The sequence below is a fragment of the Staurois parvus genome, unplaced genomic scaffold, assembly GCF_062004578.1.
Source record: "Staurois parvus isolate SC_StPar_1 unplaced genomic scaffold, SC_StPar_1.0 ptg000471l, whole genome shotgun sequence".
Taxonomy (NCBI): domain Eukaryota; kingdom Metazoa; phylum Chordata; class Amphibia; order Anura; family Ranidae; genus Staurois; species Staurois parvus.
This window is the reverse complement of record NW_028318267.1, coordinates 405558-428917: the sequence shown is the minus strand read 5'-3', so window position 1 is coordinate 428917 and position 23360 is coordinate 405558. Positions and strand designations below refer to the sequence as shown.

Below are 23360 nucleotides of genomic sequence, written 5' to 3'. Positions count from 1 at the left end.
AAAAACCCAGCGTGGGGTCCCCTCAAAATCCATATTAGACCCTTATCCACCTCCTGAACCATATCAGGCCACATGCCCTCAACATGGAGGGGAGGTGCTTTAGGGCAGGTGGAGCTCCCTTCCCAAAGCACCTTGTCCCCTTGTTGATGAGGACAAGGGCCTCTTCCCCACAACCCTTGGCTGTGGTTGTGGGGGTCTGTGGGCAAGGGACTTATTGGAAGCTGGAAGCCCCCTTTAACATATCCCGCCCCTCTTATGTGAATGATTAGGGGATACATAGTACTCCTATTCATTCACTGAAAAAGTGTTAAAAGTGAGTAAAAACACAAAACATAAAATGTCTCCTGTAGTAGATCTAACGTTAATCACAGTGAACACCGACCACAGACCCAAAGAAAAAAAAAAAAAGAGAGAGATCCGCACTTGACGTTGACTCCCACCATCAGACAGCTCCACCGCCTCACACCCCCCCATGACGTCATTGGCCCAGCATACACGGAGCTCTGAAGGTATGGCAAGAGTATGCAGGTCCTTTAGAGCGTCCGCACATGGTGATGTCACCGGCTACATCCCGTGTGAATATTTCCTAAACGGTGCAAGTTTAGCAGATATTCACTGTACCTAAGGTACAAGTTAAAAAAATGGACTTTACTTCCACTTGAAGACCAAGCATTTTCTATTATGTTTTGTTTACAAGTTTAAATCAGTATTTTTTGCTAGAAAATTACTAGAAAACCCCAAACATTATATATATATTTTTAGCAAAGACCCCCTAGAAAATGAAATGGCGATTGTTGCAATTTTTTATGTCATATGGTTTTTGCACAGCAGCTTTTCAAACACAGTTTTTAAAAAAAAAATACACTTTAGTGAATAACAAAAAAAAAGAATATATACCCCAATTTTTTGTAAAATAAGCAAGAGGATGTTACAGCGAGAAAATGGATACCTAACATGTCACGCTTTAAAATTGCATACGCTTGTGAAATGGCGACAAACTACAATACTGAAAAAACCTCCATAGGCAATGCTTTAAAAATGTTTACAGGTTACCTGTTTAGAGTTACAGAGGAGATCTAGTGCTAGAATTATTGTTCTCGCTCTAACAATCTTTGCGCAATTTACGTATGGGTTCGCTTCTTCGCGAGCACGGTGGGATGGGGCGCTGTGAATTTTTTTTTTTCTTTTTACACTGTCCCTTTAATTTTTTTAAATCACTTTTATTCCTATTACAAGTAATGTAAACATCCCTTGCAATAAAAATATGCATGACAGGTCCTCTTTAAGAAGAGATCTGGGTAAAAAAGATCCCAAACCTCTATTTACCCTAAAAGCAAAATATGTTTTAAAAAAATGTCTTTTGAACTTTCGCTTTAAAAAAGAAAAAAATAGTTTACTTCCGCCGCCACCTGGATGTGACATCATGATGTCGCTCCGGTCCTCCATCATGACGGAAGAGATCCAAGACCATAGAATCTTTCATCGCCGCCATCTTGGCAGGGCTGCACCATCGGATCATTTGTCGGGGAGGCCGGAGTTAACGACAAGCCCAAGAAACACTGGCGAGCAACAGGAGGGGGGGGGGGATATCCCCTTCTGCCACTACGGAAAGTGATCCAGCGGTTCGAGAGCCACTAGGACCGCTTTCATGAGAAAGCCAGCCGTCTGAAAAAAAAAAAAGATACCAGAGTTGTGGCTGATTTCTTCAGCCATAGCCCCAGTAAACCACTTGAAGACCACAACGTTTATATACGTATTGCGATCCTGGTTATAGTGTTCCCACAAAATCTTCATTATCTGTTTACTACAGCTTTCCAAATTGTCCTCCCATCTGGACTTTAACCTATCTTTTACTTGTGGAATACAAAGAAAATTTTCATTATGTAGTCCAAAAGAACAAATATTCTCCTTAAAGCTGAAATGTATTTATAATTTTATGGCATAGTTACATTGGTCCAGCTTAGAACATACTGAGCGATTGCTGCGGAATCTGCAAATCACTGAAGTAGTCACCACTACTACAGCGGTACAAGAAGTCTTCTAGGTCCAGTGCCAAGTGGCTGCCTTTCTGCAAAGTAGGGGTGTGTTCACTTGGCACTGCTGACATCTAGAGAGCACCTTGTATTTTTTTTCAGTGAATACAAGGCATTCTCTGATTGGACAAGGTGGAAAGGTAGTGATATCATAATCTCCACCTTATCCAATCAGCGAATGCTTTTATTCATTGAAAAAAATATGAGGTGTTCTCTGAATGGTGGCTGGCCCTTCTGGTTACTATGCAGAAGGGCACCCACTCAACAACTACAGTAATTTGCTGGGATCATTCTGGTATGAGAGATGCATTCTTACATAAGTCCAAGATAGACTACAATAAAATTATTCCTACAATTCAGCTTTAAGGTATCACTTGCCCAGTCTCTGCTTCTCCTGCAGGAATGGTCCCACTGAAAGGTGGAAGGATCTGCAATTGAAGCAGAATTCCAGGATAAAGCTAACTAATCTTAAAAATGCTCCCTCCCCCTTCTGACCCCTATTCTTACTAACCTGTGTAAGAAAGATTTGATTTATTGGTCAGGATTAGAGATGAGCGAATTATTCAAAAATTCGATTTGGCTGATTCGGCGAATTCGTGGAATAAATTTGATTCGAGTCGAATATATTCGCTGCGAATTTAACTTATAAAAAGGGTGTTTCTAGGCTTCAGAGAGCCTTTATATTAGTGCAGAACACTGTACCTTTAATTTAAATGCCCTTGGAGTCTGCTGGGGAAGAGAAATAATACTGTCAGTCAGTATGACATGCAGATGAGTGCCGTCGATCTTAGAATCAACGCACACTTCACTCATTTGGGCAGTCACGGGGCCAAAACCAGAGTGTGGAGCCACAGTGTGGCGGTGGAGGCAGCAGCAATGGGAGGCCATACAGCACCCTATGAAAAAATGGAACCCACCAGCAGTGTGAGGAGACCTGAAAGTGGCACATGGCAGAGTGTGGCGATGGAGACAGCAGCAATGGGAGGCCGTACAGGGACCCATGACACACTCTGGACCTGGCAGCAGCATGAGGAGGCGGTACAGGGGCCCATGACAGATTACGGGCCTGGCAGCAGCATGAGGAGTCGGTACGGGGGCCCATGGCAGATTACGGGCCTGGCAGCAGCAATGGGAGGCCGTACAGGGACCCATGACACACTCTGGACCTGGCAGCAGCATGAGGAGGCGGTACAGGGGCCCATGACAGATTACGGGCCTGGCAGCAGCATGAGGAGTCGGTACGGGGGCCCATGGTAGATTACGGGCCTGGCAGCAGCAATGGGAGGCCCATAATCTGCCAGCACCCTATGACAAAATGGAACCCACCAGCAGTGTGAGGAGACCTGAAAGTGGCACATGGCAGAGTGTGGCGATGGAGACAGCAGCAATGGGAGGCCGTACAGGGACCCATGACACACTCTGGACCTGGCAGCAGCATGAGGAGGCGGTACAGGGGCCCATGACAGATTATGGGCCTGGCAGCAGCATGAGGAGTCGGTACGGGGGCCCATGGCAGATTACGGGCCTGGCAGCAGCAATGGGAGGCCCGTAATCTGCCAGCACCCTATGACAAAATGGAACCCACCAGCAGTGTGAGGAGACCTGAAAGTGGCACATGGCAGAGTGTGGCGATGGAGACAGCAGCAATGGGAGGCCGTACAGGGACCCATGACACACTCTGGACCTGGCAGCAGCATGAGGAGGCGGTACAGGGGCCCATGACAGATTACGGGCCTGGCAGCAGCATGAGGAGTCGGTACGGGGGCCCATGGCAGATTACGGGCCTGGCAGCAGCAATGGGAGGCCCGTAATCTGCCAGCACCCTATGACAAAATGGAACCCACCAGCAGTGTGAGGAGACCTGAAAGTGGCACATGGCAGAGTGTGGCGATGGAGACAGCAGCAATGGGAGGCCGTACAGGGACCCATGACACACTCTGGACCTGGCAGCAGCATGAGGAGGCGGTACAGGGGCCCATGACAGATTACGGGCCTGGCAGCAGCATGAGGAGTCGGTACGGGGGCCCATGGCAGATTACGGGCCTGGCAGCAGCAATGGGAGGCCCGTAATCTGCCAGCACCCTATGACAAAATGGAACCCACCAGCAGTGTGAGGAGACCTGAAAGTGGCACGTGGCAGAGTGTGGCGATGGAGACAGCAGCAATGGGAGGCCGTACAGGGACCCATGACACACTCTGGACCTGGCAGCAGCATGAGGAGGCGGTACAGGGGCCCATGACAGATTACGGGCCTGGCAGCAGCATGAGGAGTCGGTACGGGGGCCCATGGCAGATTACGGGCCTGGCAGCAGCAATGGGAGGCCGTACAGGGACCCATGACACACTCTGGACCTGGCAGCAGCATGAGGAGGCGGTACAGGGGCCCATGACAGATTACGGGCCTGGCAGCAGCATGAGGAGTCGGTACCAGGGTAGGGTGCCAGCACCCTATGACAAAATGGAACACACCAGCAGTGTGAGGAGACCTGAAAGTGGCACATGGCAGAGTGTGGCGATGGAGACAGCAGCAATGGGAGGCCGTACAGGGACCCATGACACACTCTGGACCTGGCAGCAGCAAGAGGAGGCGGTACAGGGGCCCATGGCAGAGTGGCGAAGCGTAAGCAGCTTAAATTGAAGGCCATACAGAGGCCTATGTTAAAAATAATAACATGTTTGGGGCATGATTCATGGCGGATTTAGTCAGTTGTGTCAGGAACTGGTGGTTTGAAATCCAGACTAATCCACGCCTGATTCATTTTCACAAACGTGAGTCTCTCCACACTTTGGGTGGACAGTCGTGTCCTCCGCGGAGTTACAATACCTCCTGCCGCACTAAACACGCGCTCCGATGCCACGCTACTGGCCGGGCATGACAGCCTTTCAAGGGCAAATTCAGCTATTTGGGGCCAAAGGTCAAGTTTCGTTGCCCAGTAGTCAAGGGGATTGTCTACCTGCTGCGGCTGGTTAGTAGTTTCCTCACTGCGCTGGTGAAGAAAGCTACTCATCATCGACTGCAGACTGAGGCAGCCGCTGCTGGTGGAGCTGCCACTGCTCCTACCACCCCACCCCTCCCCTGCTGCCATGGCAGCGGAACGCGAGCGCACAGGGCCCACAGTGTCTGAGGATGGACGTTGGCGCAGAAAGGCACCGTCGGGTGCGTGCTCACAAACTGTTGTCTCTTGGAAACGGATTCCAAGAAAGACTGCTGACGGAATCCGTGAAGAGGAGTAGCAGGAGAAGGAGCATCTGAACGAGCGGAATATGCCAACAAGCGACAACAGGGGCCCATGACAGATTACGGGCCTGGCAGCAGCATGAGGAGTCGGTACGGGGGCCCATGGCAGATTAGGGGCCTGGCAGCAGCTATGGGAGGCCCGTAATCTGCCAGCACCCAATGTCAAAAAATTCAACACACCAGCAGTGTGAGGAGACCTGAAAGTGGCACATGGCAGAGTGTGGCGATGGAGACAGAAGCAATGGGAGGCCGTACAGGGACCCATGACAGACTCTGGACTTGGCAGCAGCATGAGGAGGCGGTATAGGGGCCCATGGCAGATTAGGGGCCTGGCAGCAGCTATGGGAGGCCCGTAATCTGCCAGCACCCTATGTCAAAAAATTCAACACACCAGCAGTGTGAGGAGACCTGAAAGTGGCACATGGCATGAGACACTGTGGACCTGGCAGCAGCATGAGGAGGCGGTACAGGGGCCCATGGCAGATTAGGGGTCTGGTAGCAGCTATAGGAGGCCCGTAATCTGCCAGCACCCTATGACAAAAAATGGAACACACCAGCAGTGTGAGGAGACCTGAAAGTGGCACATGGCAGAGTGTGGCGATGGAGACAGCAGCAATGGGAGGCCGTACAGGGACCCATGACAGACTCTGGACCTGGCAGCAGCACGAGGAGGCGGTATAGGGTCCCATGGCAGATTAGGGGCCTGGCAGCAGCTATGGGAGGCCCGTAATCTGCCAGCACCCTATGTCAAAAAATTCAACACACCAGCAGTGTGAGGAGACCTGAAAGTGGCACATGGCATGAGACACTGTGGACCTGGCAGCAGCATGAGGAGGCGGTACAGGGGTCCATGGCAGATTAGGGGCCTGGCAGCAGCTATGGGAGGCCCGTAATCTGCCAGCACCCTATGACAAAAAATGGAACACACCAGCAGTGTGAGGAGACCTGAAAGTGGCACATGTTTGGGGCATGATTCATGGCGGATTTAGTCAGTTGTGTCAGGAACTGGTGGTTTGAAATCCAGACTAATCCACGCCTGATTCATTTTCACAAACGTGAGTCTCTCCACACTTTGGGTGGACAGTCGTGTCCTCCGCGGAGTTGCAATACCTCCTGCCGCACTAAACACGCGCTCCGATGCCACGCTACTGGCCGGGCATGACAGCCTTTCAAGGGCAAATTCAGCTAGTTGGGGCCAAAGGTCAAGTTTCGTTGCCCAGTAGTCAAGGGGATTGTCTACCTCGGTTGGCAGGGTGCTCTCCAAGTAGGCCTAAGCCTGTTGTTTGAGGTCCTGCTCCAGGTCCACCTGATGCTGCTGCTGCTGCTGCGGCTGGTTAGTAGTTTCCTCACTGCGCTGGTGAAGAAAGCTACTCATCATCGACTGCAGACTGAGGCAGCTGCTGCTGGTGGAGCTGCCACTGCTCCTACCACCCCACCCCTCCCCTGCTGCCATGGCAGCGGAACGCGAGCGCACAGGGCCCACAGTGTCTGAGGATGGACGTTGGCACAGACAGGCAGAGACCAGCTGACTACATAGGTGGTTTTTATAGTACGTTATTTTGGCCTCCCTCTCAGCAGGTGTGAAAAAGGCCACCATTTTTGAACGGTAGCGAGGGTCCAACAAGGTGGACAGCCAAAAGTCATCCCTCTGTCTGATGGTTATTATTCGGCTGTCGCTACGCAAGCAACCGAGCATGCTATGGGCATTTGTGCCAAGGAATGCGAGGGACTCCCTGCCTCCATCTCCACAGCATACTGCCACGGTGCGTCTGGGTCCTCTGTCTCCTCCTCCTCCTCTACCAGATGCTCCTGCTCCTCCACTCCTGTCCGCTGAGTGGAAAAACCACCCATTTCACTCAATAATTCCTGAGCACCAATGTCCTCCTCTACCTCCTCCTCTTCTTCCTGTCCTGCCCCCACAGGGGTCATGTGGCGTTGAGATCTGTGCGCCACGTCTACCGCACCCTGACCAGCCATTGTTAACAGCATTTGTTCCAGGACGTGCAACAGAGGAATGACGTCGTTCATCCCATAGTCCTGCCGACTCACGAATAGCGTGGCCTCCTCAAAGGGCCTGAGCAAGCGGCAGGTGTCACGCATGAGCTGCCAATGGCTGACATCTAAGTTACACAGGGGAGTACCTTTATCCGCTTGTAACATCAGGAAATCGGTGATGGCCTTTCGCTGTTCGTAAAGGCGGTCTAACATGTGTAGGGTTGAATTCCACCTTGTTGCAACGTCGCAGATCAGGCAATGCTGTGGAATTCCGTTCTGCCACTGCAGCTCAAGGAGGGTGTGCTTTGCGGTGTAGGAATGGCTGAAATGCATGCAAAGTTTACGTGACATTTTAAGGATGTCTTGCAGTGGGATGGTGGATTTTAGGAACCGCTTGACAACCAGATTGAACACGTGAGCCATGCATGGCGCATGGCACAACCTTCCTTGACGCAGAGCAGACACCATGTTCTTTCCGTTGTCGGTCAACATGGTTCCGATTTTCAGTTTGCGCGGAGACAGCCATCTGTCGATTTCTCTGTTCATTACACTCAGAAGTTCCTCCCCTGTGTGACTACGTTCGCCAAGGCATACCAGGTGCAGCACAGCGTGACACCGTTGCGCCCTGCACATGTGATATGCCGGTCGGGTAATGGGACTTGGCACGGGGGTGGCGGCTGAGGACACGGCGGAAGAAGAGGTGGTAGAGGCGGACATCTTTGCTGGACCAAGGACGTGCAAACGTGGAGGCAAAAGCGGCGTGACCTGTCCAAGTTGCTGGTGCGGCTGTGCCGGCACCACGTTCACCCAGTGGGCCGTAAATGACATGTACTGTCCCTGACCGTAGTTACAGCTCCACACGTCGGCGCTGCCGTGCACTTTGGCAGAGACCGACATGCTCAAAGACTGGCCCACCATCTCTTCTACATGTGAATGCAGGGCTGGCACTGCCTTTTTGGCGAAGAAATGCCGGCTTGGCACTCTCCACTGCGGATGCGGATGCACAAGCCATCATTTCTCGGAAAGGTGCTGAGTCCACCACTTGGAAAGGGAGGGACTGCAGCACCAGCAACTTGGACAGGAGGACGTTCAGCTTCTGCACCGTCGGGTGCGTGCTCGCAAACTGTTGTCTCTTGGAAACGGATTCCAAGAAAGACTGCTGACGGAATCCGTGAAGAGGAGTAGCAGGAGAAGGAGCATCTGAACGAGCGGAAGATGCCAACGAGCGACAACTCCCCTCAGCAGAGGTGTTGGAGCCTTGACTGGCTGATAGAGGGCGATTGACGTCGGGTAACGGAGCAAGTAACGGAGCGGGTGATGGAGCGGGGGCTGGGGCAGGCAGAACCGCCGTATCTTTATCACGGTTTTCCCAGGCCACCGAATGGCGACGCTGCATATGCTGACGCAACGCTGTAGTCCCAACATGGGCCCCCTGGCCACGCTTGACTTTCTGGCCACATAGTCGACATACGGCTACGTTTACTTCCTCGGGCGGCTTGACGAAAAATTGCCACACCGCCGAGTAGGAAACTTTGCCCCCGCTACTCCTCACTGGCTGACTGCTACTTCCTCTGTGCACACCGGCACCACTACTGGCCGTGGTGGTAGGCTGCAGTGGAGCTGGTGCTCTACTCCATGGCCGTTTGCCTCCACTGACACTGCTGCGACCCTGCTGCCTCCTGGGCAACCCACCGACTGTTTTGCTCACTGCCAAGCTGGCACCCTCTTCTCCTGATGATGCGGAAGCAATAGCCTGATGACGACGAGGCTGCCAAGTGCGATCAGCCTCATCATCATCAATTAGGGTCTCCGCCTCACTACTAGCCCCCTCGGCTGCGTGTGGGTCAGGAGACAGACCTGTCTCTAGACCGGCTACCGAGCCACTCTCCTCGCCAGTACTTCTTCGCCTGGCTGCTGAAGAGGCGGATGTCTCCCCCCGTTCCTGACCGCCCTCTGTTAGCTCTTCCTCACTGTACAGTGGGGCTGAGCCCACAGCATGCGATACTTCGCTTGGTGAGGGAACACCAAAGGACAGGGGCAGGTAGAGGACACGTGATTTCAGTGGGCTTGCTCCCGGGCCATGCCAACTAACGGTTGTGTCTGACGTACCCACCGACCGTTGGCTGTAGGTGTCAGAGGTGACCTGGGAAGAGGAAGACGACCGAGCCAACCAATCGATGACGGCAGGGTTGTCGGTGGAGACACGACCGCTGGATGACACCGGGAGCACTGGCCTCTGGCTGCGACTAGTGCTGCCTCGACCCCTTCCTCTGCTGCCACGTCTGCTCGCTCCTGAAACATTGCCTCCTCTGCCACTCCTCTGCGTGTTGTCTGACATACTCTTTAATTCAATGATTCTGTGTCCCTGAGTAACGATTCTGTGTCCCTGAGTAACGATTCTGTGTCCCTGAGTAACAATTCTGTGTCCCTGAGTAACGATTCTGTGTCCCTCAGTAACGATTCTGTGTCCCTCAGTAACGATTCTTTGTCCCTCAGTAACGATTCTGTGTCCCTGAGTAACGATTCTGTGTCCCTCAGTAACGATTCTGTGTCCCTCAGTAACGATTCTGTGTCCCTCAGTAACGATTCTGTGTCCCTGAGTAACGATTCTGTGTCCCTGAGTAACGATTCTGTGTCCCTCAGTAACGATTCTGTGTCCCTCAGTAACGATTCTGTGTCCCTGAGTAACGATTCTGTGTCTGTCCCTGAGTAACAATTCTGTGTCCCTGAGTAACAATTCTGTGTCCCTGAGTAACAATTCTTTGTCCCTGAGTAACAATTCTGTGTCCCTGAGTAACAATTCTGTGTCCCTCAGTAACGATTCTGTGTCCCTCAGTAACAATTCTGTGTCCCTGAGTAATGATTCTGTGTCCCTGAGTAACGATTCTGTGTCCCTGAGTAACGATTCTGTGTCCCTCAGTAACAATTATGTGTCCCTCAGTAACAATTCTGTGTCCCTGAGTAACGATTCTGTGTCCCTGAGTAACGATTCTGTGTCCCTGAGTAAGAATTCTGTGTCCCTGAGTAACAATTCTTTGTCCCTGAGTAACGATTCTGTGTCCCTCAGTAACGATTCTGTGTCCCTCAGTAACGATTCTGTGTCCCTGAGTAACGATTCTGTGTCCCTGAGTAACGATTCTGTGTCCCTCAGTAACAATTCTGTGTCCCTGAGTAACGATTCTGTGTCCCTGAGTAACGATTCTGTGTCCCTGAGTAACGATTCTGTGTCCCTCAGTAACGATTCTGTGTCCCTCAGTAACGATTCTGTGTCCCTCAGTAACGATTCTGTGTCCCTGAGTAACGATTCTGTGTCCCTGAGTAACAATTCTGTGTCCCTCAGTAACAATTCTGTGTCCCTCAGTAACAATTCTGTGTCCCTGAGTAACAATTCTGTGTCCCTGAGTAACAATTCTGTGTCTGTCCCTGAGTAACAATTCTGTGTCCCTGAGTAACAATTCTGTGTCCCTGAGTAACGATTCTGTGTCCCTCAGTAACAATTCTGTGTCCCTGAGTAACAATTCTGTGTCCCTGAGTAACAATTATGTGTCTGTCCCTGAGTAACGATTCTGTGTCCCTGAGTAACGATTCTGTGTCCCTCAGTAACAATTCTGTGTCCCTGAGTAACAATTCTGTGTCCCTGAGTAACAATTCTGTGTTTGTCCCTGAGTAACAATTCTGTGTCCCTGAGTAACAATTCTGTGTCCCTCAGTAACAATTCTGTGTCCCTGAGTAACAATTCTGTGTCCCTCAGTAACAATTCTGTGTCCCTCAGTAACAATTCTGTGTCCCTGAGTAACAATTCTGTGTCCCTGAGTAACAATTCTGTGTCCCTGAGTAACGATTCTGTGTCCCTGAGTAACAATTCTGTGTCTGTCCCTGAGTAACAATTCTGTGTCCCTGAGTAACAATTCTGTGTCCCTGAGTAACAATTCTGTGTCCCTGAGTAACGATTCTGTGTCCCTGAGTAACGATTCTGTGTCCCTGAGTAACAATTCTGTGTCTGTCCCTGAGTAACAATTCTGTGTCCCTGAGTAACAATTCTGTGTCCCTGAGTAACAATTCTGTGTCCCTGAGTAACGATTCTGTGTCCCTGAGTAACAATTCTGTGTCCCTGAGTAACGATTCTGTGTCCCTCAGTAACAATTCTGTGTCTGTCCCTGAGTAACGATTCTGTGTCCCTGAGTAACAATTCTGTGTCCCTGAGTAACAATTCTGTGTCCCTGAGTAACGATTCTGTGTCCCTAAGTAACGATTCTGTGTCCCTAAGTAACGATTCTGTGGCCCTAAAGTCTCTGTGGCTCTAACTCTGTCCCTAATACACAGAGGTCTGTCTCTCTTGAATGACCGGAGGCTAATGGAGAATTCTAAGATGGCCGCGATTTATAGCTCCACCATTACACAGTGCTGGCTGGCTGGCTGGCTGCTGATTGGCTAATGTGATCACATGTCATGAATGAATGCATTATGGGTCAGCGCGCCTTGTCTGCGCGCCTTCTCAGAGATCCCCGCTCCGTCGCCACACATGTCGCCGCCATTTTTGGGAAAATTCGATTCGTGCATCCGAAGTTTGCTAATTTTCGGATTCGGCGCGAATCGAATATTTCCTAATCTTCGAAACGAATTCCACTTCGTCATGTTCGATTCGCTCATCTCTAGTCAGGATCAATAACACCACTATCAATCCATCCCTGCATGCCAGGGTGCTAGGAGTAACCCTGGATTCTGAAATATCCTTTCAGGCCCACATCAAATCCCTGTCCAAATTTTGCCGCCTCAACATCCGCAACATCTCCAGAATACGCCCCTTTTTAACCAATGATGCCAAAAAGCTCCTAATTCACTCTCTCGCCTCGACTACTGCAACTCCCTCTTCATTGGCTTAGCTTTACATAGGCTATACCCCCTCCAGTCCATCATGAATGCTACTGCCAGGCTCATCCACCTTACCAACCGTTCATTGTCTGCTACCCCTCTCTGCCAATCCCTCCACTGGCTTCCCACTGGTGCCAACGAATAAAATCCAAAATACTAACAAGAACTCTGCCCTCAGCTACCTCACCAACCTGGTCTCAAATTTCAACCAAACTGCTCTCTTCAATCCTCCAAAGACCTTCTGCTCCAGGACTTCTCCCATTCTATGGAACTCCTTACCCCAATCTGTCCGGCTATCTCCTAATCTATCCACCTTTAGATGATTACTGAAAACCATTCTCTTTAAAGAAGCCTATCCTGCTTCTAACTAGTAAACTGCCTTTTATTTCCTCCATCAGCTCATCCCCCCACAGCTATTATCTTTTGTATCACTCAACCCTTCCTCCTAGATTGTTAGCTCTAACAAGCCGGGCCCTCTGTATCCTCTTGTACCAAATTGTATTGTAACTTTAATGTCTTTCTTCATTTTGTAAAGTGCTGCGCAAACTGTTGGGGCTATAAAATCCTGTATAACAGGGGTCTCCAAACTTTTTAAACAAAGGGCCAGTTTACTGTCCTTTAGGCTTTAGGGGGGCCAGACTGTGGCCAGTGTGAGTAGAAAATGTCTCTGCATAGGTGGGAGTCAAGCAAAGGGCCACATCTGGCCCCCGGGCCGCAGTTTGAAGACCACTGTTGTATAATAATAATATACTTACCTATTTTCAGGCTGCTCTGCTCTGGTCACAAGATCTCTCGTGTCAACCAGCGGTGGCTGCAGGGGAGAGAGAGGAGGGAGTGCCGACAATAGATGGGCCATAGCAAGCCGACGGGTGAAGTCACTACTCCCAGGCATTTCCAGCCGTCGTCGAGCATTGGTGGCTGTGTTTGTTTTCTTTTCTTAGGCTTTTTCCCCTCTGTTTTCACCTGTTATCTGACCAGTAACACACCTCCCGTATTAGTATGCCCCCACTCTGGATGAAGGAGCAACAGAGACACTTTTGCACAGCAGCATTGTCAGACTGGGTAGAGGGGAACGTTAAATGGACTAGCAGATTTAGATATACTAATAAACTGAAGCTAAAATCATGGCATGGCAGCATCCCACACAGAGAGAGTGCCAGCCTGTGCTGCGCCCAGGCACCCCTAGGTGGCAGTGCGCCCTAGGTGGCCGCCTAGTTTGCCTAGTGCAAGCACTGGCCCTCTACAAGGGGTATTAACTACTTGCCGACCAGCCACTGTATAAAAAACGGTGACAGGGCGGCACCGCTGCCCGAAATCACATTTTAAAACATAATTTTTCAAAACAGGTAGGGAGCATGCGCAAAGCGCGCGACCATCAATCGCGGCCGTGGGTGTCAATCACGGGGTCCCGGCCGGTCCTGGCGATTGCCGGCAAACAGTGACACAGAGCACAGCTGCATTGTTTTCAATGCAGCTCTGCTCCCTGACAGCTCCTAGCACACTGTTCTGACAGCGGAGTTTATCTCTCGGGATCAGTGTGTTCCTGTGATGTACGCACCCCCCGCCCACTAGTAAAACACTCCTCTCACACAGTTAACCCTTTGATTGTCTCCAGAAGTTAACCCCTTCCTCCCCAGTGCCATTAGTACAATGTCAGTTTTTTTTTTTGCACTGATCACTGTATTGGTGTCACTGGGGATGTCAGTGACCCCAAGTCAGTTCCCCCCCAGTATCCGCCGCAGTCCCGCCATAAGTCGCTGATCACGGTCATAAATCGCTGATCGTCGCCATTATTAGTATAAAAAAAAAATCCCAGTATCTTTCCCCCCATTTGTAGACACTATAACTTTCATGTAAACCAATTAATTTACACGTATTGGGATTTTTTTTAGCAAAGACATGTCGCAGAATACATTTTGGCCGAAATTTGACAAAATTTGATTTTAAAATTTTTACTGGACATGTTTTATAGCAAAAAGTCCAAAATATTGTTTTTTTTCTCAAAATTGTCAGCCTTTTTTTTATAGCACAAAAAATAAAAAAACGCACAGGCGATCAAATACCACCGGAAGAAAGCTCAATTTGTGGGAAAAAAAGCACGTAAATTTAATTTGGGTGCAGTGTTGCATGTTTGTCAGTTAAAGTAACGCAGCGCCGTAACACAAACCGCTTCTGTAACTGCTTCCTGACTCCCCTATAGCAGAAATACTGCTACAGGGCGGCATGGGTGCACAAAATCGCATATATATATATATATATATATATATACATACATACATACATACACACACACACACACACGATTGGTGCTCCCGTGGTTTTCACGCCCCTCCCAGATGGTGGCAGATTGCCTTCAGTACACTAGTCATCACATTTAACCCCTTGACTGCCAGGAAGACACTCATACACAATAAACCTCCATTGCTAGTATAGTGTCTGAACAGATCAATATCTTTGAACAGATCAGCACCATGCCAGCGTTCACATTAGTATAGTGTCACCATAAATGCAGCGTTAGCGGGATCAGCCCTGGCACCTGCTAGCACCTGCATTTAGCCCCTATGCTCACCCCCCCCCCTTCTCCCCCAGCAAGTGCAGTGTCAGTAGGTCCCTGTCACTTGATACATTGCACACAAAACCGCAGAATTAGGCCTGATCTCTGTTAGCACTTGCCGGTAAATTTTGATGACTCTCATATGCAGCAGAGTGCCAGTACTAGTGCCGCGCTACCTTTTGGTGAACTGGCGAGCACCAGCGGTCTAGTTCATCTTGGTCTTTCACATATCTCTTAGATTTTAAGCTCCCAGGATCAGGGCCCTCCTAAACCCTCTTGTATTGAACTGTATTGTTGCTGTATTGTCTCTCTTTATACTGTAAAGCGCTGAGCAAACTGTTGGCGCTATATAAATCCTGTATAATAATAATAATAATACTAGCACTGTAGTATGACTTGGTGACATGGCAAGTCCCATAAGTCCAGTACAAGCCGGTGTGGTGGTATTGTCCCGCAGCCACCAAGAATTCGCACACAGGCCCATAGAGCTCCTAGTATCTTTCCATATGTGCTTGCAAATCCCGATTGACAGCCTACAAATTCTGCGGCACCCGTACTTCCCCTATTCACTGCCCAACCAGGAATTCAGATGGAAATAGCAAATTTAACTACTCCCCTTAATTTTTGGAGCTGTTTTTCACGGAATATCTGTATGCGTTCATTGTGCATCAAAGCAATTTATATGCACGACAATTTATCGCCGCCAACCCAAATTCAAACCTTGCCAGACCAGTCGCATGGAAACTCATTATAGTTTCCGAATTTACATTTTTTTGGGCCTAACCCTCAACATGGGCATTACTAAAAGAAATGAATTGCGGTTGTATTGGTCCGCAGACCCGATTCATCATATACCTGAGTTCTCTGCTGCCATGGCCAGGCATAGATATGAGAGTATAATGTGTTTTATGCATTTCAATGACAATACACTCTGTCATCCTCGGGGTGACCCTGAATTTGATTGGCTCCACAAAAAAAGGTAGCTCCTCGCAAATCACCTTAACAAAAATTTGCAGATGTCTATACTCCCCAGCAAAAAATCTGCGTTGATGAGTCCCTGATTCATTTTTCTGGCCGCCTTGCATTCAAACAATTTCTCCCCAGCAAGAGTGCCAGATATGGGGTCAAGATGTAGAAGACCTGTGAGAGGGCAACAGGCTATACTTATAAGTTTCGGATTTACGAGGGAAAAGATAGTCACGTGGAGCCCCCCGGATGCCCAGACTACATGGGGAGCAGTGGCAAGATAGTTTGGGACTTGGTGTCATCCTTTTTCCATATGGGGTACCAATTATACGTGGACAATTTTTATTCAAGCGTGCCACTATTTAGACATTTGTACAATCTTGGAACTGGTGCTTGTGGCAAGGTGTGACCTAATGTGTGCCCACCATTAGAAGTGGGTGGATGCAGGGCAGTATATTCTAATGGTGGGCATACCACACACTTTTTCTGGCAGAGATTTCTTCTCCTTTTTTCATTCAGCCCACAGGCTGCATACAAAAAAAAAAAAAAGAAAATAGCATAGCATATATACCCAACAAGGACCAGCAACGTACTGGTACATCACTGGACTTTGAATGGTTATACCAGGATGATGCCTACAGCTGCAGGCATCATCCTGGTATTGTTTTTTTCAATCTGCTTTCATGTAAAAGCAATTCTAGTGGCTAATTAGCAGCAGGATTGTTTTTACAAGCAGCGAGATATGATGCTCACCCTCCCCCACTGCCTTCCACGGCCTGCTCGGGCAGTCCCGTGCCATCGGGGGAACCTGAGAATGCAGCCGGTGTTTCTGCCAGCTGATAATAGAGCTGATTGGAGACCAGAGTGGTGCCAATCATCTCTATAGCCTAAGAATTCAGAAGCTACAAGCATTTCATCACTTCAGTTTTGCAGGATATAAACAGCGCCATTTGGAAATTGGGAAAGCATCTGATCACACCGATTTTGGTTTGATTAAATAATGTAAGGGCACAGGAGATATCCAGAGTCTGATAGACCCCAGATTTCTCAAAAAAGAATATATGACAAATGCCCATTGAAGTTATAGGGGATATTTGCATTTCCTGTGATAGCATTAAAAGTGATAAAAAAAAAAAATTTAAAGGTACAGTGTAAAAATAATTTTAAAAAATCAAAATAACTTACTTAATAACTTAATAAAACTCGCCCCTCCCATGCACGCACACCTGTGTGCACAAGCGTTGACCCTGTGCCGGTATGTAAACAGCGGTTGCACCATACATGTGAGGTATCGCCGTGAACATCAGATCAAGGGCAGTAATTCTAACACTAGACCTCCTCTGTAAATCTAAAATGGTAGTTTTAAAGCGTTGCCTATGGATATTAAAAATGTATGCAGTTTGTCGCCATTGCACGGGGCATGCACAGTTTTAAAGCATGTCATGTTTGGTATCTATTTACTCGGCATACCATTATCTTTTATATCTTACCAAATAATTGGCCAATATATTGTGTTTTTGTGCATTAAAAGTAAAAAAAGTGTATTTTTTTTTACAAAATTGCTTTTGAAAAATTGCTGCGCGAGTACTATGTCGCATAAAAAAATTGTAGTACCAATCATTTTATTCACTAGGGCGTCTGCTTTAAAAAAATATATAATGTTTGGGGGTTTAAATTAAAATTCTAGCAAAAAATACAGATTTTTTTCATGTGAACAAAAAGTGTCAGAAAAGGCTTGATCTTCAGGTGGTTAGAAGAGTGAGTGATGTGTGGCACAAACTTCTAATGCTGGGCATAAAACACCCCCACCCCCCAAAACGACCCCATTTTAGAAAGTAGACACCCCAAACTATTTGCTGAGAGGCATGTTGAATCAATAGAAGAATTAATTTTTTTACCACAAGTTTTTGGAAAAGGGCAAAATTGTTTTTTTTGTTTTTTTTTTTACACAAAATTGTCACTTAAATGATTTATTGCTCACACATGCCATGGGTATATGTGGAATTACTCCCCAAAATACATTCTGCTACTTCTCCCGAGTATGGGGGTACCACATGTGAGACATTTTGGCAGTCTAGCCAAGTACAGGACCCCAAAATCCAATAAGCACCTTCAGGCTTTTAAATGGCTTTATTTCCTCATTACACTTCCAGACTACCTATCACAGTTTTGGAGGCCCTGAAATGCCAAGATAGCACCTAACCCCCCAAATGACCCATTTTTGGAAAGTAGACACCCCAAGGAATTTGATAAGAAGCATGATGAGTATTTTGCAGATCTCATTTGTTGCCACAAGTTTTTGGAAAATGAAGAAAAAAAACAAAAACATATATTTTTTCTATTCTTTTTTTTATATTTCAAAACCTAGTGAGAAAAAATTAGATCTGCAAAATACTCACAATGTCTCTTTTTAAATTCCTTGGGGTGTCTAACTTCCAGAAAGGGGTCATTTGGGGGAGTTTGGTGCTATCCCGGCATGTCAGGGCCTTCGAAACTGTGATAGGTATTGAGGAAGAGAAATGAGGAAGTTATACACCTTCAGGCTTTCAAAGTGGTCATTGGATTTCAGGCTCCTGTATGTGGCTAGGCTCCCAAAAAGTCTCACACACATGGTATCCCCATACTCGGTAGAAGTAGCAGAATGTATTTTGGGGTGTAATTCCACATATACCCATGGCTTGTGTGAGAAATAAATCATTTAAAGGACAACTTTGTGTAAAAAAAAAAAAATGTTTTTGTCATTTTCTAGAAACTTGTGGGGAAAAAAAGAAATCTTACATGGACTCAATATGCCTCTCAGCAGATAGCTTAGGGTGTCTACTTTCCAAAAAGGGGTCATTTGAGGGTGCTTGTACTATCCTGGTATTTAAGCACCTCAAGAAATGTGATGAGCAGTCAGAAAGTAAAAGCTGTGTAAATTCTATTATCTATGCCATAGTTTGTAGACGCTATAACTTTCACAAAACCAATACTGGAAATATACACTTACTGGGATTATTTTTAACCAAAAACATGTAGTAGAATACATTTTGGCTTAAATTTATGATGAAATTTTAGGGTTTTTTTGTATATTTTTTATGACCAAAATGAGAAAATATTGTTTTTTTAAAAAAAAGTTTTTTTCTTCCAAAGTTTTTTTGTTTAGGGCGCCAAAAATAAAAAGTGCACAGATGATAAAATACCACCAAAAGAAAGCTCTATTTGTGTGAAAAAAGGACATACATTTCATTTATGTACCATATTGCATGACCGCGCAATTGTCCATTAAACTAGCGCAGCACTGTATAGCACAAAAATGGCGTAAATTGCAGTATCTATACCATAGTTTGTAGACTGTATAACAAAGCAATCAATATACACTTATTGGGATTTTTTTTACCAAAAACATATAGCAGAATACATTTTTGGCCTAAATTTATAACTTTGTGTTTACTATATATTTTTTATAGCTTCAACATTTTCGGTCTTTTTTTATTTATAGCATGAAAAATAAAAAGCGCACAGGTGATCAAATACCACCAAAAGAAAGCTCTATTTGTGTGAAAAAAACGACGTAAATTTTGTTTGGGTACAGCATTGCATGACCGCGCAATTATCATTTGAATTAGTGCAGCGCCGAGTAGCAAAAAGAGGCCTGGTCAGGAAGGGGGGTAAATCCTCAGGAGGGCAAGTGGTTAAAGAAGTTCTTCTACCGTAAAAAAATAAATGAAACAAATGTGAGCCGCTGCAAACACTGTAGCTTCTGACTTTTAATAAAAGGACACTTACTGGTCCAGGGGTCAAGCACTGTCTTCACCCGAGTCGCTTCTTCATGTGACCAGTGTCGCCACCTTCGATGTGAGAAGCCGGCAGTGACTCCTTGTGGCTTCCCGCTGAGCATGTGCGAGTCCTGCTGCACTTTTGTGAATTAACCCGCAGTCTCTGGGGACCTATGACATATGGCTGGAGGTTGCAGGCAGGGAGAGGGGAGCCAAATGAAGTTGGAATGGGAACCTGCAGAAATAGGTCCTTGCTCCCCCCCCCCCTCAAAAAAAAGTGCCAAAAATATTATGGGGGCATTGATTAGAAAAAGCAGATCTTCCTTTTTAGGGTGAAGGGAATCTGTTACATTTTCATTTAATAACATCAGCACTGTAATAACAATACAAACAACAGTTACATAGTTACATAGTTAGTCTGGCTGAAAAAAAGGACAAAAGTCCATCCAGTTCAACCATAAAAAAAAAGTCCTATACCCACAGTTGATCCAGAGGAAGGCAAAAAACCCAGCAAAGCATGATCCAGTTTTCTCCTGCAGGGGAAAAAAATCCTTCCTGATCCCCGAGAGGCAATCGGATATTCCCTGGATCAACTTTACCTATAAATTATATTTGTTATTTAGTTTATTATTTTTGACAATCCAATATAAACTTGAAAAATCTCCTTTCATGTTGTGAGTTTGGCCTGTCTGCTGCCATCTTTTCCACAACTTCCTGGACTCCCTGCATGCGTTGCAACTTCTCCTCAATTTGTAAGGACTACATATCCCATGGTACCTTGCTTCCTGCAAGCAGTGAATCCTGTACTGACTCTGCCTCCTGAAGCTCCACCTCTCAGCGTCTCTGTAGTTCAGAAGGCGGGCTCTGTGAAATGTGTGACACAGCAGTGCCTACTGACGGGGCATAGTGACTACGTGTCACAGAATTCAAAGAAGTAAATGAAGGCCTCTTGACCCCCCCCCCTCCCCTCTTCCTCCTAGGGAAAGGGAGCCTTGACTGCTGGAATCTTGGCAGCTACATGGGGTGCAAACCTAAAATAAGGAGGTTAAGTGGCTCCGTTAGGATTGGCCGCCAAGACACGAGGTAACTGGGTGTAGTGTGAACTATAGAAAAAAGGCTAGGCAGGGGCATGTCCAGGGCCGTGGATAAGCGGGTAACACTCCTTTACGGGCCCAAGCCATCAGATGGGCCCAGGCAACTGGGTGAACCAGATGTAGGCAAGGAGGGTGATCGGCACAGTCAGGAAGGCAGGGGGGATTAATTACTGGAACCGATCCCCTGTATGGCTCTCTCTGCAGTAGATGAGAACTGACTTTTTCTCCTGTCCCTCCCGCTGGCTTTCAGCTGCTGCAAAGGGGATTGTCTCCAGTAATTGCCCCCCCCCCTCACCTCACCCATCACCCTCCCTGTGCACCATGAATTTCCCCCTGCTGCCGGGGCCCCCTTGAGTGCCCCCACCCCGCAGTGCTCCTGGATTCCCTCCTCACATTTACCATCCCCTTCCTTTCCTGAATGAACACAATGAGTGATTGGTAATGTTCACTCACTGTGTTCATTCATAACTGAAGCATAGTAAACTTTGTTTTCTTTGGTGGGCCCTGTCAGGTTGGCTGTATGGGGCCCCGTGGTTTCTAACAGCCCTGGGCACGTCCCACTACTCTAAGGAGATTCAGACATCACAAGAGTTGCCCACCCACCCACAAGATGGTCTGGCCAAGCTTTCTTATACTGCCTTTGTTCTCAGTGGAAAGAGTCGGTCTTAATTTGTGCCTTGGTGACTTCAAAGGTTACATTTGTCACTTGAGCAGGACTAGAGGTGAAATCATCTGATGGGGACACCTGATTCTCATCCTGAATATCGGTGAAATTAGGATAGGATTTCTAGCAAATGGAAGCAATAGAAGAACCTGTCCGGGCTTCCCCTTCTAGAAGTGGAGCTGTAGTGTCACCTTAATATAATATGATATTGTTGTTGTCGTTGTTGACTTGGAGGATCTATTTTTATCCATGTAAAAGTACCAGGATGGTGAGTCAGCATTATTGGAAAGGTCTGCTTTTACTGTAAACTGAAAGTTGTCATTTACTTTGTAGCACACCAGGGCTTGTGATTTCTTTACCTTCCACAACACAAACTGGGACTCTGATATTTTTAAAGTTTGGTTTTAGCTATGTCTGCAAGTGTATAGCACATATAAACAGTTCTCAAAAGTGTATATACTAATGATATACTGTATTTTTCGCTCCAAAAGACGAACTTTTTACCCCCAAAAGAATAGGGAAAAATGTCTGTTCGTCTTATGAAGCGAATATGGAGCGGCTGGACCGGTATTCCCCCCATCGCCGCCGTGTTAGAATACCGGGCTGGCCGCTCAGCTCTTCTGTGCAGCAGAATCTGCGCCTCGGTCCAGTGGTGTCCTCATCACCACCGGTTTCACCGGCCGTCTTCTCTCCCTGGCTCCCCAAAGGTCTGCAGTCTCTGATCATTCCCTGTACTATGTCTGCAGTCTCTGGTCATCTCCTGTACTGTGTCCGCAGTCTCCGGTCCTCTCCTGTTTTGTGTCCGCAGTCTCTGGTCGTCTCCTGTACTGTGTCCGCAGTCTCCGGTCGTCTCCTGTGCTGTGTCCACAGTCTCCGGTCATCTCCTGTACTGTGTCCGCAGTCTCCGGTCATTCCCTGTACTGTGTCCGCAGTCTCCGGTCATTCCCTGTACTGTGTCCGCAGTCTCCGGTCATCTCCTGTACTATGTCCACAGTCTCCGGTCATCTCCTGTAGTATGTCCACAGTCTCTGGTCATCTCCTGTACTGTGTCCGCAGTCTCCGGTCATTTCCTGTACTGTGTCCGCAGTCTCCGGTCATCTCCTGTACTATGTCCACAGTCTCCGGTCATCTCCTGTAGTATGTCCACAGTCTCTGGTCATCTCCTGTACTGTGTCCGCAGTCTCTGGTCATTCCCTGTACTGTGTCCGCAGTCTCCGGTCATCTCCTATACTGTGTCCGCAGTCTCCAGTCATCTCCTGTAGTATGTCCACAGTCTCCGGTCATCTCCTGTACTGTGTCCGCAGTCTCCGGTCATCTCCTGTACTGTGTCCGCAGTCTCCGGTCATCTCCTGTACTGTCTCTGCAGTCTCTGGTCGTCTCCTGTACTGTGTCTGCAGCCTCTGGTCTTCTGCTGTACTATGTCCGCAGTCTCTGGTCATTTCCTGAACTATGGCTGCAGTCCATTGGTTCAGAATATTTTTTTTCCTCCTCTAAAAACTAGGTGCATCTTATGGTCAGGTGCGTCTTATGGAGCGAAAAATACGGTAACTTTATAATAAGAAACTTTAAAATGACACTTGTAACAGAGACCCAGCTGATTTCCAAGTGGCTGACACACACAACTGGGCCCCTCCTTTATATCCAATTCAATTCTGCAAGGTTTTACCCCCTTCATGATCAGGCCATTTTATGCTATACCTATTCCGCTACTTTAACTGGTAATTGTGCAGTCATGCAATGCTTTCCCAAATACAATGTATAACATTTTTTCACACAAATAGAGCTTTCTTTTGGTGGAATTTGATCACCACTGGGTTTTTTATTTTTTGTGATCAAAACGTTTGAAAAAAAAACCCAATATTTTTTACTTTCCGCTATAAAATATATCCAGTTAAAAAAAAAATCAAATTTCTTTATAAAGTTTGGCCAAAATCTATCCTGCTACATGTCTTTGATAAAAAAAAAAGAATCCTGTTAAGTGTATCTTGCATGCAAGTTGTACCTGAAATGTTTTTTTTAATATACTACTAATGACGGGGATCAGTGATTTTTATTGGGGCTGCGGGAATGTGGCATGCAATCTGACACTAACTGCCACTAACTAACTGCCACTGACATCACCAGTGACATTGATACAGTGATCGGTGATAATACCATACACTGTCACTGTAATAAGGACACTGGCT

General features: G+C 47.4%; 1 protein-coding gene across 5 annotated transcripts in view; it reads right to left on the bottom strand.

Moving 5' to 3' along the window:
- NMI (N-myc and STAT interactor) overlaps positions 1-23360 on the bottom strand; it is a 116669-nt gene that overhangs the window by 31243 nt on the left and 62066 nt on the right. The window lies entirely within an intron of this gene.